Here is a 13,732-nt window from a genome sequence, read left to right as displayed (position 1 = left end):
AAGGGGTGAAATAAAAAGTGATTATTTTTTTTTATTATTTAAATTTCGCAATTTAATACATGTTTTATATATAATATTTTTTTGCATTTTTACATTGACTGAAAATTAAGCAGGTCACATTAATTCAATGTGATGCTTCGCTCTCCGCTCAAAGAATTGACATGTCAATTCTTTGGGTGTACAGTGGCACAGAGCAGAGGTGTGCGAGGTATTGCATTGTTTCAAGCAGCGTCTGCGGCAAGGGCTCCGCTTGAAATTCTGCCGCTTTTACTCTTAGTACCCTTATTGCCAAAGATTGTTTCCTCATGTCTAATATCAATTTAATTTTATTAAACTGTGCTGTGCTGTGCTGTGGAGCCCTTCATTTCCTGATACAGCCATTGATGGCAGCAGAGGGACCACATTGCCTCTTACTGCTGCCAGTCAGTGTAAAAATGTAAAAAAATAAAAAAATAAATAAAAAATATATTTGAATTTAAAATTATATTACTAAGTTTTATAATTTTATGAGAGTAAATTATTTTTATCCTTTTGGAATATAACTTTAATACTCACCAAGGGGGAGATTTATCAAACTGATGGAACGTAGAATTTTGTAAGTTGTCCCCTAGCAACCAATCAGATTCCACCTTTCTTCCCTCACAGATTCTTTGAATAATGAAAGGTGGAATCTGATTGGTTGCTAGGGGCAACTAAGACAATTTTACTTTACACCAGTTTGATAAATCTCCCCCTATGTCTTCTGTGAACACTCACTGAGCCAGATGCAGAGCACCCGGTCCAGCTCAGATGGTAACGGATTCTTCATTACTTCCTTTCAACCTATTCCCCTTCCTCCTTGTAATTTCCTCTGCATTGAGGTGCTCTCAGCTACTAGACAGTACATAAAGGAACGCTGACTTTATGCAACATCAATCTTCTAAAAGTGGTGAGACCACACCGCCTTTCTCGCACTCACGTTTAAGAAGCACAGAAGACAATGGGGGAGATTCATGAAATTTCGAGTAAAGTGAAACTGGCTCAGTTTCCTTTAGCAACCAATCAGATTCCACTTTTCATTTTCCAAAGAGTCTGTGAGGAATGAAAGGTGGAATCTGATTGGTTGCTAGGGTCAAACTGAGCTAGTTTCACTTTACACCATGTTTGATAAATCTCCCCCATAGTGTGTATTATGGCATCGAAAAAGTTCAATTTTGGACTTATCTGTCTAGAGTAGACTATATTCTCCTAGTACGATATTATTTTTCACTAAGTAGCAGGATTGCATTCCAATATAGATAGATTTCAGCTGGTATCAGAACGTACCTTTTTCATAGCTTCTTGGACCTCTCTTTCATGTGTTTAATACTTTTTCCCTGTGTCATTTCTCATTATTACACAAAATTTATGAACATCTATGGATTGATTTCTTTGCCTGTGTGTTGGATGGGTTGTTACCGACATCTGGTGAGAATTTTGCGTTAATAAAACTCTTAAAAATATATTTACTTTGAAAATTGGTGATGTGTTCAATAGTTATTTCACCCACTGTATACATGTGCATTTACTAACACAACTGTAAAATTGTTAAATATTTACAAAAAAAAAAATATTTCCAAAAGAAGGCGTCTAAAACTACTTTGCATTATAAATCTCATAATGTCACTAAAATTAAACATTCCATGTGTCCACTCGCAAGAATTGTTAATACAGTATATGTCCAGCCCTCTCTCCTTCATAATATTTCTGACATGAGAAAAAACGCTTATTAGAAGCTTTTTCAAGTAGATGAGCAGTATGAGCCTCCTGGGCTTCTTTCCATGCCACTACTGTATCTTGATCTATGTTTTTGAGTCATTGCTTCTTCACTGGTGTCAAGTCCATTTTTAATTGCCTCCCTTGATTGTCTAGTCAGAGATTTAATCGGGCTGATAGATTGGAATACTGCAAAAATATGTTTTACGGCTTCCTTTATTATTTATGTAGAGGCATCATCTTTGTTGTATATAAAGAACAATTGTAGATGACTCTCCAATGGAGTTACATACATGATATTTAATCAATGCGGATTTAGGTGCCACCCATGAGGACCTTTTTCATCTGATGTTTCCCCACAAGTTAGTAGTACTCAGTGGAAATACCTACAAAAAAACATACTGTACCCAGAAATCATATCATCAAAAAGAAATTTAATTAATCATGATCAAAGATAAAATACAATAAAATCATGAAATGAATCAGGACAGCTGATTACAAAAAACGCATGGGAAAAGTGCATGTGCTGAAGTGCCAATGCAAAAATTAATAATAAATAGTTGGGTATCTTGACACAGTAGGTTAATCTATCTCTAAACACAGTAGGACTCTCAATACAATAAACGACATGTGTCACAAAGTTAATGCCATGAAGTATCCTACTGGTAGAGCATTACCTAAGGTGCTGGTTCACACTCTGCCCATGCGATGCGCCCTCGAGAAAGGCATGTTGCCGAAACGCGTGTTGGGGCGCATCGCAAGGGCAGAGTGTGAACCAGCACCTTAGGAAATGCTCTACCAGTAGGATACTCCATGGCATTAATTTTGTGACACATGTCGTTTATTGTATTGAGAGTCCTACTGTGTTTATAGATAGATTAACCTACTGTGTCAAGATACCCAACTATTTATTATTAATTTTTGCATTGCCGCAAGACTCTTTGTACGCTGGCACTTCAGCACATGCACTTTTCTCATGCGTTTTTTGTAATCAGCTGTCCTGATTCATGTCATGATTTTATTGTATTTTATCTTTGATCATGATAAATGAAATTTCTTTTTGATTATATGATTTCTGGGTACAGTATGTTTTTTGTAGGTATATATATATTGTTTTGCTGTAGCGTCACCCAGAGTAATACCTCCATTTATGGTATATTTGCACTGGCTTTGTTTACTTCCGGGGTGTGATATCAGCTATTACACATTTGTTGATTAGTACTCAGTGGAGTAGCCACCACAGTCACACCGGACCGGCCACGAGTGGGGGCCCACGATGCCCCCCCATGCCGTCGCTCTCCTCCCATCTGTCAAAACAATACTTGAGGTAACAAGAGGCAGACTTGTACTGGCCCCTGGCTGATGCGGCTGTCTGGGGGTGTCCCATCCTATCCACGGGCAGCGCGTGCATCAGAGAACTCACTGTTATACACAGTGAGTTGCGTGCACTTCCCAGGGATAGGACAGGACACCCCCAGGCAGCCTCGCATCAGCCGGGGCCTAGCCCAACACTGCAGGAGAGAAGGAGGCTCGACGGAGGAGCACATTGTTAGGTGAATTGTGTTTTTTTATATGCTTTGCACAGAGGGGAGAGGAGGACATCTATAAGGGGACAACATGGGCGGACATCTATAAGGGGACAACATAGGGAGGATCTATTTGGGGACAGCATAGGGGGGCATCTATAAAGGGACAACATAGGGGGGCCATCTATAAGGGGGACGTCTATAAGGGGACAACATAGGGGGGCCATCTATAAGGGGGACAACATGGTGGGGCAATATATCAGGGGGACAACATAGGTGGCATTCTATAAGGGGGACAACACAGGGGGGCATCTATAAGGGGAACAACATAGAGAGCAATCTATAAGGGGGACAACATAAGGGGGACATCTATAAGGGAGACATCTGTAATGGGGACAACACAAGGGGGCCATCTATAAGGGGGACAACACGGGGTGCGGCATATATAATAGGGCATGCATTGAGGGGGGCATCTACTATAGTGGACTACACAAAGGGACAATCTAAGGGGGCTACAGAGAGGAGGGCAATATACTACTGGGGATGCACACAGGATGTCATCTACTATAGGGGGACTACACATGGGGGGGCTCACAAAGAGAAGCATGCAGGGGCATCTATATGGAAGAGTAAACTAGGGGCCATCTGTAAGGAGGCTACACAGAGGGGGGGCACATACCATAAGGTCACATAGAGTCACTCTACCCACTAAATGAGGGTGTAAAGGGACCGATACAGGTGTGCAGTTTGTAAAGAGATGAGGATGGTGCCAGTGAGGAGCCTAATATGTTTGTCTTGCAGCTTTGTTGGTTCGTGGCTCGGAGAAGTTCTCATAATGGCCAAGGTCAGATGAAGAAAAAGATGAAAATCACCTATCAGAGAAGATGTCCCCTGTGAGTCACTTAATATAATTGCTCTGTAATGTATATGGAGTACAGAACCTGTGTAGAGCTGGGTCTACCACTATGTGACTGTATGAGGGGATATTGTTCTTTGTACAGGGGATTATTCAGTAGCAGCGGTGATGTTAGTCAGTATCTGGTTATAATATTTGTTACTTGTTATCTTGTATTGTGTTTTATTGGTCTTAGTATACTGGATTTGGTCAGTAACAATATGGTGGTGATGGTTGTGGTGTGGCGGTAATATTTCCTTCCTATATACTGGTATTATTGGCAATATTGGTCTCAGTATACCGGGTTTGGTCAGTAACAGTATGGTGGTAATATGTATGGTGATAATATTTCCTCCTCCTATATACTGGTATTATTGGTAATATCAGTCTTTTTATATATATATATATATATATATATATATATATATATATATATATACACACCACACACCCCAATAGCATCGCTCGGTCGTGAAAGGGGGGACCCAAGTTGACCTCTTGCACCAGGGCCCAGGGGACATTAGCTGGCCCTTGGTAGTACTTGACAATGGTTTGATATTCCAACAGTTAATTAACGGTCATTTGATAACTATATTAATAGTAACATATATCTCAGCACTTAAAGAGGAACTATCAGCAGTTAGATGAATCTAACCTTCTGATAGCTCCCTATTGCACATGGGGCACAGAAGGTACTATATGTCTCTTTCCTTCATCCTTGGTGCCATTCCTGTGGAGTTTTAATTTAGTCCTCTGTACTGTAAGGCCGTTTGGAGCAATGCCCTGCCCCCAGAAGGAATATCCGTCTGGCCCGCTCCACTAATTATCATTGGAAGGAGCAGCCCAGCCAGGGATGGATCGGCACCCTAGGGGAGAGGCAGTGCACCAATTGGCCTTACCAGACTGAGGACTGCATTAAAGCTGCACTGGCACCAAAAATAGAAACCCCCATTAGATTTTGTGTTGTTTTACACAAATTAACACAGTAAACACAAGGGAGATTGGTGTTTGTTTGCAAAGCCTTTACAAGGCTCAATCAAACATGCAGCCAGGCCACATGAATGACTACTAGATCATTTGGGCAGCCTATTAACCTATAAAGGACCCTTTGAATGATTAAACAGCTTCTATTACACAGTTATAATAGATTTCGTGACTGACCAGCCTCCTTAACTCAATATTTACAAAAAATATAAAAAGAGATGAGGATTTCTATGCCTCCAGCAGATAGAGGTGGTACCAGGTCTCACTCTCCATGTGATGTTGCTGATGCATCATAGCATTAATACTTGATTTGAAAGGGGGACAATGAAGTTCTAAAATTCAAGATGGTGGTTGGGTGACATGGTCCAGATAAAGTAATAAATGAATGGCGTAGATCATGTGACACTGCAGGATTAGTGGAAGTCAATGTGCATTTTGTAGGCAAAATGCTTAAATTGTCAATGACACCATACAAAATGTTATAGAGACATAAGCTGCATGTGGCTTAAGAACAGACAAAAAAAAGCTGAAAGTGCAACAGCAACCTACAGGTGCAAGTGCCTTCTGTATAGACTTTTCACAGTGTACACACGATAAACACCTGCTCTATAGATATTTAAAATTAGGGTCTTAGGAAACTTAGCGCTATTAATAGAGATTTAGCTCCTATCTGCCCAGTTGTAGGCTTGTTCAGCCCAGGAGAGGCCATTGCTAGTGTGAAAATGCTAGAGAAGGGACCATGTCTCTGAGGACACCTTAACGTGGTGACATGGTACATTCGGTTTGATCAAATAGTTTGCTAAGATCCTCAGTTTTTAATATCTAGAGCAGGTTTTCATCATGTGTATGCTAGGGGGAATATGTACAGTAAGCACTTGCACCTGTAAGTTGCTTTTGCACTTTCTGTTTTTATGTCACAGAGACATGTCAGCTATCCTTTGCTTTATAGCAAGAGGTCTAGCTATTATTCCAGGCAACTAAAAGAATAAAAAGGGAGGAGGAGAAAATAGGCAGAAAATAAAAAAGAATACCACCAGATGCTGTACTACTGGGCTTATTCTTCTACTACTGCAGATTATTCCATTGCTGTCTGTGGGGGTTGATGCTGATTGCTATCTGGCTAGAGAAAACTGTCTTTGGGGGATTTAAAGAAACAAGTTACTCCTAAGACAACAACTATTTAAAAAAAGCAGCATATAGCATAGCATAGCATCTTTTAGTGTTCAGAGTTGTTTTTGATTTCTGTGAACTGTGCATTTTTCAAAGCTCTATTTTTCTGATAAAGGAATCCAAGTTTTCTGAAAAGACATAAAGATTAACGAAAAACCCTAAAAGGCCCTATTACTTGTGGTTATTGCGATTATTTGTGAAGTTAACCGCTACCTTAACACCTGTAAAAAAAATAATTCACCATCGACCGCACATCTCTCCATGTAATAGGAGATGTGCAACTAATGGCTGATTAAGCAAAAGGCTCCACAAACAAACTAGCAATGTTTGTGCAGCCCTGGACACGCAATTATGGAGCAGTGCAATACGCTCACTAAGCAGACGTGGATGCAGGCACTTGTTTAAGCCTTGCATGTAATACAGCCTTAGGCTATGTTCACACTACGTAAAGGTACGGCCGTTGATGCCTATTGTTATATGCGATCCCAGCCGGAGCGTATACACATCGTATGCGCTCCGGCCGGGATCCTGCACGGGGCCGCAAATAACTGACATGTCAGTTTTCTGCGGCCGCAATTCAATGAATTGCCGTAGGAAACCCTGTCAGTTCACACAGTGAAGCGAGCGGCTCGGGCCGCTCACTTCACTGTGTGCTATGGGAGGTTCTGATGCGGGAGCACGCTGATGCGCATGCATCAGAATGCTGCAGCTGAAAAAAATACGAGATTATCCGTGCAGAGACCGGCCGTTCCGTGACCCGGCTGGGGTCACGGAACGGCCGGTCTCTCACGACGTGTGAACATAGCCTTAAGAGCAATACATTTTTTACATGGTCAACCGAGCCATGTGGGGCTTTTTTTTGTGTGTGTGTGCTCCATTTTATCAAAAATGTTATGTGAACCAAAAATGTTTAGCAGAGTGAAAGTGAAAAAATAAATTGAAAAAGGAAAAAAAACAAAAAAAACAAACGCATTTGTGGAAATTTCTGAAAATTTCGTTTTTACAACTGAGGAGGGTTTTTAAAATGGATATGTTCACTTTATCCTGTAGGTCATTTGACTGCTTATAACATTTAGTGCAATGTTCCCTATTTAACTATTAAATAGGTAGTTTTTTTCACTAATATAGCTTCATTAAATCATGCTATAATAATAGATCTACCATAGCAATCACAAAGGTGTAATAAGGTTTCCAATCATAGGTTTGATGGGATGACACCTGTGATGTCTATTTTTTGCGGCAATGGTGGGGGTTAAATGACTGGCATTAGTATGGTCACTGTTCCCTGTTATATATATATATATATATATATATATATATAATGCGTGGTCAGGAATAGAGATGAGTAAACCGTGTTAACGTTCGAGATTGTAAAAACTTGAACCATCGGCATTTGAATCCTGCTGTCTTACGGTTCCATGGGTTGGGTGGAGACAGCCCAAGTCCCCCCTGGAAAACAGGAATACAGCCTAGGTCATAGGCTTTATTCCTGTTTTATAGACAGGACTCTGGTTGTCTCCACTTTCCCCTCAGAACAGGAAGATTCAAGTGCCAATTGTTCAGGTTCATATGAACCCGAACCTCAGACGGTTCGCTCATCTCTAGTCAGGAAGGGGATAAATTCTGTCTGCCAGTAGATGACACAGAGCGGGACCTAGGTGGTTACTGAAGATTTATCATTCTGTATGGAGTAAGCTTTACCTATTGCCTATGTCATAATTCCCATCAGATTTGACTTCGAGAGTAAAGCTACCTGCAGCACTTGACTATCATTTTTGGCAGTTCATAGTTTTATTAAAATATATGCAAATTTTTCGCCAAACCAATGTGTTTATAATATGGTTATAACAAGCGGATCTCACAGATCTATGTGCAATTTTCAGTCTAATCACTTGGGTTTATAGACGCTAAACTTGGCTCTCTGCACCTCTCTTAGGAAAACATTATAAGATTGTTTGTTACACAGTATACAACGAATGTATACCAGAGTAACAAAATGTATCATTACTGAATGAGCAATTTACTTCTTTTCTCGAAGCAAATTCTGAAACTGCAAACAATACTGAACCCCTAATCTAAACAGTGTGACATATGTAAATTTCTATGTAATATATGATTGTATTAAGGTTGTGATTTTAGGAGTGTGTTTGTAATTATCCCCCATTAGAATATTGGCATGAACTAGCAAAATGTAAATATTCTGGCACAAGCAAAGTATTTGTTCCTTCATATGTTATATTTATCAACCAATTTATCTGCTTTCCCAAAGACTATAATGATATAATGATTAATTATGGGCTACAACTGTCATTTTAAATAAGACAGCAATACATTTGAGGCAAAAAAGAAAAAAACTTCTATTATGCAATTTTGTCTTCCACAAGCAAATTATTTGCTATGGACGTTTAAGCAGGTCCCTGTGGGCACTTAGATTGAAAGGGAAGAACAAAGTTGGCTGGATTAGTTTTTGACAGGTCATTGCTGGATCACATCTTCACCATCTGTCAGCTCATCAAGAGCGTTAGCGGCTTTTGGCAAACACTCACAGTAATTGTGTTTTGCTCATCGGTTTCTGGGAAGCGTACTTAATCTAAGAATATCTTCAGGTTTCTGTCATGAGGAAACTGTACATCGATCAGCCTTAACATTAAGACCACCAATTCAATATTGTGTAATTTTTCCTCGTGCTGTAAAAACAGCTGTTCTTTCTGAGGCATAGGTGATATAAGACTCTGTCCTATGGTATATTGTACCAATACGTTTGCAGCAGATCCTAAGACGTAGCAAAAGGGGTCTCTGTGGACTGGACTTGTTTTCCCAGCTACATATACATGTGCAGGAACAGGTGGGCCACTGCTAATTATCTGGATGTGGTCAGCATTGAGGTATTTCTGGCCATGTTCCTATACTCCCCTGTATTATATGTCTCAGGCTTGAACTTTTAACTTTTGGGCACAAGATGTCACCAGAGAGTAATTCTATGCTGAAAACTAGCACATTGATTGTCATTGGGGAATATTGTATTGTGTATTGTATGTTTCTTTCATTGGTGCAAGAATATGATTAACAGCACCTTCTTACTGTCGTGGCCTACCAGAGGCTCATTCTAGAACTTTTCCCCAATTGAACATCCAATTATCACACCAACAATCCATACAATAATGTTTATATGTAGTTTAAACCATACAAACATTGAAGGGATATTTTAAATCAACGTGAATAAATCTTTCTTCATATAAAAAACCAGGCCGAAAAAGGTTGTGCCTCCTTCCTCAGAATAGGAGACAAGGATCTAAATGAGGAGGGTCCAACTGCTGGGAACCATCCGGCACCACCCCAGTGTTGAAAATGGAGACCCCTAACATAGGCTTTATCTATGTTTCCCAGAACTCCCTAGGGCTGCATCCAACTTCTTCAGCCAGTGGTAATCGAATGCTGAGCAGGCAGAGTATGCATGGATTTTTTTCAACAACCCATAAATGAAATGTATTGTTGGTGCTGTAATAAACTGGATTTTCTATCAACAAAGCCCTGGTAAAAAAAAAAAAATCCATTGCATATCCTCCCTATATGAAAAGGGCAGCATGGGATTGGTAGCCATAATGTGAATGCAGAAATGTCCTAAAAAGAGACCTTGTACAATTCATGAAAGCGATTTAAAGAAATTTTGGTGAAAAATGAGAAATGGAAATTTTTTCCATTTATCTGCACTGGAGCAGAAGAACAGGAAAAATGCAGCTGGTAGATCCGCTGCAAACCAGACATTAATGGTGCCCAGTAGATGCCATTGACTTTAAAGGGGTTACTAAGGGTTTATATTTTCTTTCTATTTTGCCGCACTGTTTGTAAACACAATAAAAATGTTATGCTTACCTCTCTCCATTCCCCCGGTGTCTCGATGTGGCCTCTCCGGTGTCCTCCACTGACTACAGCTCCGCTACTTCCAAGACAAACTCATCTCGGGAGTGACAGCCTGCTCAGCCAATCACTGGACATGGCGCTGTCCTGTCTCAGCTAGTGATTGGCTAAGTGGGCTGTCACTCCTGAGACAAGTTTGCCTCTAAAGTAGCAGGGGCTACAGTCAGTTGGGGACACCGGCGAAACTGTATAGGGACACTGAGGGAGTGCAGAGAGGTAAGCATAACATGTTTATTATGTTAAGCAGCAGCACAGCAATATATTAAAAAAAATGAAATGCTGGATAACCCTTTTAATAGGGTCTGTCAGGTTGCTGGCATTGTGTCTGTCATTTCACAGGATAAAAAAAATACTGCATGTAACATTTTTTTTTTGTTCATTGTTTTAGATGGAATCTGTGGTGGAGGCATCTGACCGAGCCTCTGATGCATATGTGAACATAGCCTAAATAAAGAGATAAACATAGTGACTCTAAATACACATCAGCCCTGCAGGAATCACAACATACTCTCAGGGCCTCTGCAGACGTTGTGGACCTGCGGCAGATCTACTGTACGGTATTTCTGCACCAAAACAAACGCACATTAAATCTGCTGCATATACCACGGTACCAGCAAAGTTTATAGTCTATAGAGTAAACAGAAAATATGCCCATCCATATTGCCCCCACACTTAGTGGCCACATCCAGTATACTGAGAGATATGTGATATACAGAACAAATAATACCACCACACCAGGAACATGTATTACTGCCACACTGTGCTGGGTATCATCGTACTGTTAAAACCCAGTATACTGTATAAAGGGCCAATAGCAACGCTACACAAGGGACAAATTCTGACCACATATTACCACTGACTAATGATGTCATACCACCATATTGTTACCGAATAAAACTCACATACATGGGGGTACATACATACAGTCACATATACACATTTGGACTTGAACATACTGTACCTACAGAAAGACACATACAAGTACCTATACACAGGCATCTACATACTTACATACATACATACAATCTCATATACACACACTCATGTATATACACATACAGTCACATACACACACTCAGGTATATACACATGCAATCTCATATACACACACTCAGGTACATATAAACACAGTCACATATACACACACTCAGGTAGATATATACACAGTCACATATACTGTATACACACTGGTACATATATACACATGTACACACACACTCAAGTACATATACTGTATACACATACAGTCACATACACACACTCAGGTAGATACTGTATGTATAGACACATACAGTCACATACACACACTCAGGTAGATATATATAGACACATACAGTCACATACACACACTCAGGTATACACACAGTCACATACACACACTCATGTATACACATATACAGTCACATACACACACTCAGGTATACACACATACAGTCACATACCTGTACACACACTCACTCAGGTATACACACATACAGTCACATACACACACACTCAGGTATACACACATACAGTCACATACACACTCACTCAGGTATACACACATACAGTCACATACACACACACACAGGTATATATACCCACACACTCACTCAGGGACATATATTTACACATACACAATGCTGAGGTACTTACATAGGCCTCCTCCCCTTTCCTGTATGTTGCAGAGCTGTGTGTGTGGGCGGAGCTTCCTCCTGCAGGGGGCGGGACTGCCCAGTAACCCCCTGTGTACTGTGCCTACACCTTGTGCAGCAGATCTCCTCCTCCTCAGGCAGTGTAATGTGGCTGTCAGCGCTCACAGCACAGGACGTCCTGGCATGGTGAGCATTCATCCAAGTGATGTAAACATGGAAGCTGACAGCGCAGGGGAGGCTTGTGCCGCCCCCCTCAGGGCCGTGTGATCTGCTGCCTGAGGCAAAGACTTCACTTTGCCTCATGGCAGATGCGGCCCTGCATACTCTACATGAATTGCTCGAATAAGAGACAGCAAATCTAAAAACACAAACAGGAATGGAGCTCAAACAAAAGTGTAATGTAGACAAAGTGACAGACAATGGCCAGGATACTAATATATCAAATAACATGAAGAAAATACCTGAAATAAATGAAAACAAACTAGCAATGAACAGATCAATAACAGTGAAGACTGAGCAAACCAGCAACCAAATCTCAAGCATAAAACCTCATCAGTATTCAATAACACAACCAGGCAGCAAGCAGGAAACTAACATTAAACAATAAGAGACCATTAAGTCACTATGTCCTGACATTGCTTCAATAATACAGTCAAATGGGTAATACCTTATTACAAGACATTCCTTCCCGGGGAAAAAGGTTAGTAAAATTCATAGTCGAACTATTAAACAAGTATCAGCAGTCATTTATATTTTAATCAGTCCAAACCATTATTATAAATTATTTAGTATGTTACATACAGTTACAGCATATTGCACACCCCAAACTGCCTAAAAAATTCTTGCTCTCAAAGAAGGAGATACCCTGTTTCAACAGCCAAAATCATCTTTTTATTAAATATAACACTGGCGCAGCAATTCTCTATAAAAACTAATAACCTGTTTGACAACAACTACCTCAACTAAAAAATTCCTGGACAAAAAACTAAAGAATTTAACCTAAAAGAAAAAGGTATGGATCCCACATGTACATAAACACCATGCAAAGGGTGCTGACTAGAGAAAAGTGAGTACTAAAATACTTGGATGCTCATTAATCTGAGTATTTTCTAATGCTGGAGTGCTCAATTCAAGTAAAGAACTCTATTAAAGTCAATAGGAGACACATCCATTTTTTCTGGGGCCTTTTGATGCAAGGTTGCATGGTGTACCTTAAAACCTCAAAAACCACGGAAACACCACGGAAATGAAACTGGTAAAGCAGGGGGAGCATCCTTGGATGCATTAAAGACTCTCAGGTTCTGGAATTACAACACTTTTACAGACTGACAATATTGCACACTCACCCCAAGGCAAAGTCCAATTTAAAGTGTGGTTGGGGGGGGGGGGGGGGGTTATGGGGTTAGGAAAGACTCTTTCCTGTACATTTACTTGTATGAAACCAAAAAGAAAAAGAAAAAAAAATCATCCTACACCCCTAAAAAGCTGACCCACCTCTCAACTTAGTTCCCATCTTCTCTGACAATTATAGATGTTGTAGACGACTGGGAACTCAAACTAAACCCATAGGCAAATGTCATTGCATGTGTCAGGGCTAGTCGCTAAGAGAGACAAAATGGCGGACACAGACAGTGCACCCTAAGCTCAGCCCCGCCCACTGACTCTACCTACTTGCCCCCCTAGGCTAAACCCTAGGGCAGCAACTGGGCGGCGGTCCCTGTACTGGTGGGACACAAAGACAAGACAGACAGACAAAACACAATAAAGAATAGTCGACAGTCCGGGTCACAACAATCGGGCAGCGCAGTACAAAATCACAATCCAAGAAGCAAGGTCAATAAACAGGCAATATGGTCAGGGCAGGCAGCAAG

The sequence above is a fragment of the Dendropsophus ebraccatus genome, chromosome 3 (genome assembly GCF_027789765.1).
Source record: "Dendropsophus ebraccatus isolate aDenEbr1 chromosome 3, aDenEbr1.pat, whole genome shotgun sequence".
Classification (NCBI taxonomy): domain Eukaryota; kingdom Metazoa; phylum Chordata; class Amphibia; order Anura; family Hylidae; genus Dendropsophus; species Dendropsophus ebraccatus.
This window is presented reverse-complemented; position numbering follows the sequence as displayed.